This window comes from Magnolia sinica, chromosome 13 (genome assembly GCF_029962835.1).
Source record: "Magnolia sinica isolate HGM2019 chromosome 13, MsV1, whole genome shotgun sequence".
NCBI classification, from domain to species: Eukaryota; Viridiplantae; Streptophyta; class Magnoliopsida; order Magnoliales; family Magnoliaceae; genus Magnolia; species Magnolia sinica.
The window spans coordinates 15,134,845-15,140,972 of NC_080585.1; positions in this window are offsets into that span (position 1 = coordinate 15,134,845).

Here is a 6,128-nt window from a genome sequence, read left to right on the forward strand (position 1 = left end):
AGCCGAGCCAAGCACAAGCTGAGACTCAAGCTGTCCGAGTCGAGCACGAGCTGGGCAAAGCTTGGCTCTGCTCGACTCATGTACACCTCAAGTAGTGAGACCCCGGACTTACCTAAGACGGTGCGGCCCTTACCGTAGGGCTAACCTTGATGTATTTATTCTGTATCCATGCCGTCCTACTATTTTTATAGATCATTTTAGGGCATTATCCCAAAAATGAAAGAGATCCAATTATCAGGTGGACCATACCATAGGAAACAGTGGTGATTTACCATTAATGGGCCACAAAAGTTTTGGATCAAGATGATATATATTTTTCCCTTCATCTAAGTCTGTATGACCTAATCAACATGTTAGATGTCAAATAACTATTACAGTGGGCCCTAAGAGGCTTTTAAAGGTGGACATCAATCACTACTATTTTCTTATGGTGTGGTCCACCTGAGATTTGGGATTAAGCTCTAAAATTATCTTTCAAAATGGATGGAGGACGTGGATAAAACACATACATCATGGTGGGGTCTGGGCATGGCCCATAAGCTGATGGGACCCAGCGGATTAGTGGCTTAGATTACTCAAATGTCAGATCCGCTACCGAATTCCCTGCTATAATTCCCTGTTTCAATTATTATAAAACAAGATAGCCAATACGACAACATGGATGGCAATAAACTATATCTAGTGGGGCCCATTGTATTTTTTTCTTTCGCTCATCACGAATGAGATGAGGTAATCACTCTTTCTCTATTGTCTTGACAAAATCAACCTTGAGCAAAACTCTTGGCTTTTCTTTTTGTTTCTATTTTTTCATTCCATTCCAACGAGAAGGGACGCCGATCAGGTGGTATTACCAACCACACCCCAGGTGATGTTTGTGTTTTATATCCATACTATTCATCCGTTTTCCTTCGTTATTTTATGGCATGAATTTAAAAACGAAGTAGAACTAAAGCTCAAGTGGACTCCACCACAGGAGACACTGGTGATTGAAGTCTTGAGGGGCTGAAAAAGTTTTGGATCAGGATGATGTTTGTGTTTTCCTTTCATCCAAGTTCTAGAAAGGTTTCAACAGTAGTGTCATTATTCTCACTGCTTTCTATGGTGTGTTCCACTTGATCTTCGAATCAGCTTCATTTTTAGGTTCATGCCCTAAAATGAGCTAAAAGCGCCCAACACCACCGCCCACCATGCCACTGCTCGGTGTTAGCAGCAAGCGGATGGGTACTACCTCCACCCGTACTTAGCTGGGAAGGGACAGGGACTCTGAGGGGCCACCGTAACCCATGGGTTTTATCCACACGGTCCATCCAGTTTGCAAATCATTTTTGGGTACAATTCAAAAAATGTGGCAGTTCCAAAGCTTAAGTGGACCATACAGTGAGGATTAATAAACACCTACAGTCGAAAACTTTTTTTTTTTTTTTCGAGAGGGACCTGGCATTTGTGTTTTCCTTCATTCAGGTCTTATGAACAGGTTGGATGACATTTAACCATCGCGGCCTCTAGCAAGGTTTCAAGGGTAGGTATTATTATCACCACTGCTGCATGTGGCGTGGTCACTTGAGTCTTGGATTTGTCTTATTTTTGGGCCTTTTCCCTAAAATGATACGTCAAAATGGATGGATGGTGTGGTTAAAATCCATACACCTAGGTGGCCCCTTAAAGACCCTGTCTTTTCCTGGCTAGGGATGTGTTGGAGTATTACGTGCCCAATCCTGGCCTGTGGTGGCAACAACTGATTGGCGTTGAACGAGAAGAACACCTTTGTGAGAGACCCAACAACTGATGTGCATGCAGGATCGAGCGATGTGGTTTCATTGCTTGTAGATTGACAGTCTTCAGGGCTAGTCTCGCAATTATATACTGACCATCATATTAAAAAGATTATTTGAGATTAACTGGCTTTAGCAGTTGCTAGAATCAATTGTGGCGAAAAGTAAAACCTAATAAAAAATAATATTTATATTCTTTTATATAAGGATCCAACACCATGTTTCCTTCCATAACTTATGTAGATTGGAAGAACTATTCAGCGGAAGTTCTGTGGGGCCACTGTGATGTTTGTGAGAAGACCCATTGTGATGTTTGTGAGAAACTTATTCCGTTAGTTAATTTTGCTAGCTCATGCCAGGACATGAGTCAAAAAAAATGCAAGCAAATCCGAAAGTCAAGTAGGACACATGATAGGAATTAGTTGGGATGGAAACGCCTCACAGTTTAAACTCTTTTCAGAGCCAATTGTAATGTTTATATGCCATCCTAACTATTCTTATTATTATTATTATTATTATTATTATTATTATTATTATTATTTAAGGAAGCCTTCATTTCATATATAGAAAGAACCCAAAGTAGATACAAGTAATCTTTGGGCCTCCCCTGGAACAAAAAGGAGCAGGGGCGCCTATCGTAAAGAGCTGTCTGGGCGACCACTAAAAGGAGAGGAAAAAGGAAAGGAAAAAAAAAAAAAAAACAGCCTCAAAATCTACAACTTCCCTAGGGTGGTTCTAATGGAACCTAGCCCTACTTTGTCTAGGAAAATAAGCCCTCGCACTTGGGTAGGCAACTCCCTGAATAGGTTGAAATCAGCATCCCTTTGGGTCTTTAAAAAAAATAATAATAAATAAAAATAAAAAATCATTTATGAGATGTATAGACTTTACAGGGCTTTGCACAAGCAAAACAGCCCCCTCGCAACAAAGGGGAGGGCCAAACGAAACAGGACACCGATGTCCACCTATCAACAAAAAAATTGACTAAGCTAGTCGGTCGATCTGAGTGCTCCTAGCCCAACCCTATCCAAGAAGATCATACCATGGACGACAAGAGGAAGGGTCGTAGAATGAAGATGAATTGTAGATTGTTAAAGGAGACTTCCTTCCTGAGCCACACCATTTGCCGGACCATTACCTTCTCTAAAAATGTGAGCGAAAGAAAAATTGCCCAGCCGGTGTAAGCGGTTGATTCTAGACAGCCAAGGTTTCCATTTCCAAGGGGTCTTGGCTTGATTTGTGAGGATATGAATCACCAATTTAGCATCCCTCTGGGTCTTACTCCGTAACTATAAAAACACAAACATTAGATGGATTCAAAACTTATATGCCCCTAAAAGGTTTCAATAATAGGCATTCAATTCCTACTGTGGCATCCTTGAGTTTTTAAAGCAAAAACAATGAAAAAATAGATTGTAAAAAGAAATTAACGACGGACTTCGTCCGTCAAATTTTGCTGTCATAAATCATAACCAATGGATAGGGTTTGTCGGAAAAAAACGACAGATAAGGTCCGTCGAAAACCTCAAAAGTCTCTCACAAAACTCTTACTGCATTCGAGTTCTAAAATTTGACAACGGATCATATCTATCGCTACTCTTTGCATGGCGTGACTAACCATATCTAACATTTGTCGTGTTCATCAATGATTTCAAAGCAGCAACGGAGATTGCCTGTCGTTAAAATTTCTGCTAAAAAAATTGTTACATTCGTTATTATTATTATTATTATTAATGTTTCCCATGATAGCATATTTATACATAACAAATTCTTAATATGACGGTATATATAACCATTCAAACACATGGATTGTAATAACTCAAAGAATATGCACACATGAAAATCAAAAGATAATGCGAAGAAAGCATATCTAAATCAATATGTGATTTTCACTTGGGTAGTTCGTTATTAAAATTTCTGTAAAGAAAAACAACTCTACATTTGTTGCTTTTCTAACATTCACACCTGATAGCATATCCATACACATCAAAATCATAATATAAATGTATATATGACCATTCAAATGTTTGGATTGTAAAAACTCACAGAATATCTATACACATCAAAATCATAATATAAGTACAGGAAGAAAATGCCCCCTTAAAAGCTGATGGATAGTGTGAATATATAACATGTTTTTTGTCATATAGCTGATCCCACTTGGTATAAGACTTGGATGATGATGCTGATAATGAGTGCTATATGGATATAAAATTCTCCTAATGGAATGACTAAAATCACATGGAATAAGAAAACTAACATGGGCATTTGAAAACACAGTTTAGATGGAAAACATGTTAAGATGTTAGGTTTTCTCACATATATTTAATAGAATGGGTTCACTGCCATCTTCATATTTCAGAACATGAAATTAAGGAGTGGCTCATTTTATTGAAGTGGTTGTTGTCAGGGCTGGGCTTCTTAGCTACTTCTTCTATAGGACCAATTTCATCCCATCTTCGGGATGCCAAGGTCACGGACTTTCTTAGCCCAACTGGCAAGTGGAACCTGTTTCTCATCTAGGATATCCTCCCAGCCCTAACTCTCCAATCCATTTCAGGTTGCCCTGTTTCTCTGTCGCCTGGGGACAACATCTTGGCATGGGACCTGACCACCTCAGGGAACTTCTCGCTGAAATCTGCTTGGAACAACATTCGTCTTCATCGTCCGAAGCTCCATTGGGCTGTATGGATTTGGAACACAAGCTTCTTTCTCCGAAGATTGGTATCTTCTTATGGAAGATCATGCAGAATGCTATCCCTGTGGACTCTGTTGTCCAAAGATCAGGTGTGAGTTTTGTTTCTAAATGTGAATGCTGTAAAGGGGAGCCATGGCAGGTGCCAGATAGCCGGGACAATGGGTCCACAGCCGAGCAGAGCCCCACACGTGCTTCGATTGAGGGGATCCATGGTCCTTAGCATGTTCAGTCCAGCCAGTCAGGTCCTCTCAGCCGATCTGTCCAGGCTCAGTCCATCTCTTCTCCTGGCCCGGTTGATTCCTCCCCTCATCAACGTAGGTTGGGTATCTTTCTGCAAGTGTAGTCTGCCTTGCTTATGCATCCTCCCCAATCCTCTACCCCTGCCCACCGTCAGGAGGATCTCCACTAATTGTTCTGCTATGGGAACATAGCCAGTGGTATCTGGAAGCATTTCTCCCGCATCTTTGACATCTCATTCATCCCAAATCAGATAATTCATCAAAGAATCAGGCTTTGGACCTCGAGGGTGTCCCGCTCCTCTCGTCTCAATCAGCTTTTGGGCCTCACCCCCTCATTCATCTACTAGGAAATCTGGTTGAGCCGTAACGTCTTGAGATTCGATGGTGCAATCATGTCAGGTAGGCAGATAATCGCCCGAGTCTTGAGAAGTCTGTAGGAAGTGGGAAACCTGATGCCAGAAAGAGAATCCCGCTCTCTTAGCTACTTAGTCGCTCTTCAAGCCCTTCGGTTGAGCCTCTCTAGACCTACCCCTGCTGCGAGTCCCCTCATTGTAAAGTGGCACAGGCCTAGTCTGAGTTGGTCAAACTAAACGTAGATGGCTCTCCTCCCGTGGGAATCCGGGGGAGAGTGGCGGAGGAGGTGTTTGCAGGGACTCGTAGGGCCGGCTGATTTTTGCCTTCCATAGATACTACGACCTAGCTACGAACTCTATTGCGGAAGCTCAAGCTATGCTTGATGGCTTAGCCCTATGTTTCAAGCTGGGCTTCTCTCTCTCTCTCTCTCTCTCTTTTTTCCAAAAAAGTTAATTCTATATTCATAACTAAGTCTATACAGATGGGAACTCCCTTACATAAAACATGAGACGCCACGTGAAAAACAGCAAGATACTTACAAAAAAAGGCCCCACCTTCTATCACACCATTCTAATCGAGCCTAAACCAACTTTGTCTAGAAAAATCATACCTCGAACTTGCCGTGGAAGCTTTGACTGGTTCTCGAAACAAGCATGAGACTCGAAAGCTGGGCTGCTCTAACATTGTTGTTGAATCCGATTCCAAAGTTGTGGTTGAAGCTGCGTCCGGCCCCTCAGCGCATTGCCTGTGGAACCTATGGTACAAGATGGATATTATCCATCATCTCAGTCGTCTGCTTAATCTAGCTTTCAGGCACATTTTTCGAGAGGGCAACTCCGTTACTAACGCCTTGGCAAGAATGGCTAACGAAGCTTGCGCCAACAACTTCTTCACGTCTCATGCTATGCTTCCAAGGAACATCAGAGGTTATTTGGTCCTAGACAACGTAGGGATTGGTAGCCTTCGAACTTAATGGTTTGTTAGTGTAGATTGTGTTTAGCCTTTTGATTGTGTTGTTAAACGAAAGGCGCGGCCCGAGTCTTTTTGTCGAGGCCGGCTTGAATG